Source organism: Morone saxatilis, unplaced genomic scaffold, assembly GCF_004916995.1.
Source record: "Morone saxatilis isolate NCDOM2014 unplaced genomic scaffold, NCSU_SB_2.0 Contig3, whole genome shotgun sequence".
NCBI lineage: Eukaryota > Metazoa > Chordata > Actinopteri > Moronidae > Morone > Morone saxatilis.
In genome coordinates this window covers 13,597,107-13,597,602 of record NW_023339873.1, presented here as the reverse complement: position 1 = coordinate 13,597,602, position 496 = coordinate 13,597,107, and positions in this window count along the sequence as shown.

Below are 496 nucleotides of genomic sequence, written 5' to 3'. Positions count from 1 at the left end.
GGCAGCAGAGAGTTCAGGCATCACATGGCCTGGAGCGGGTGAGAAAGAGGCCCTTTTTTTGCTTTTATAGGAAAGGAGGACATTAGGAAGTTCACTTTAGGACAAGTCAAAAGGTCGAGGGGGTCCACATTAGGGCCAAAATGGATGAGTGGCTGGAGCACGTGGAGTTCAAATGACAAAGGCAAAAGCAACACTGGCTGTTGGGTGTGGTTTTTACATATATAATGACTAACTATGGCGATGAGTAAAAATACAAAAGAAAACTCTTGAGACCGCTGCCCTCTAAAGTGGGGGAAACCAAAAATGATTAATGAAAGACAGAATAAAGCAGGTGGAGATTTGGCAGGGGGGAAAGAGGCGGAGAATGAGTAAGAATGACCCAAGTCTGTGTGGAGAGGCCGACTGGAGCCTGGAGGCTCGTTAGAGGCAAGATTCTGAGGGCTCCTAATTGGGCTGGCCAGGGCCAGGCAGTCTGGGAGAGAGAGAGAGAGAGAGA